Below are 326 nucleotides of genomic sequence, written 5' to 3'. Positions count from 1 at the left end.
GCGGGCTGCAGAGAGCCCTGGGGCTGGCAGGACCAGTGGTCCCTGTGCCCCAGCACACTGGGGACCCATAAATATTGGGGCTGACAATGCTGCCCACAGCCACATGATACCAGGTGCAGGCTCAGTTCTCCTTCCCTCATTTCTCAGTTCAAAGGAGCAACTGGTCTCTTTCACAGGAGCTTAAACCCCCTTTGCCTCTCCTGCAGGGGAGGAGATGTGCAAACAACAGGTCACCAGGAACTTTTGAGTTACGAGCACTTGGACACCAGCAGATTTCAACCTCCCCCGCTGCCTGCACATCCCAGAGACAGAGCATGGGCACAATC

Source organism: Acanthisitta chloris, unplaced genomic scaffold, assembly GCF_000695815.1.
Source record: "Acanthisitta chloris isolate BGI_N310 unplaced genomic scaffold, ASM69581v1 scaffold29912, whole genome shotgun sequence".
Lineage (NCBI taxonomy): Eukaryota > Metazoa > Chordata > Aves > Passeriformes > Acanthisittidae > Acanthisitta > Acanthisitta chloris.
This window is presented reverse-complemented; position numbering follows the sequence as displayed.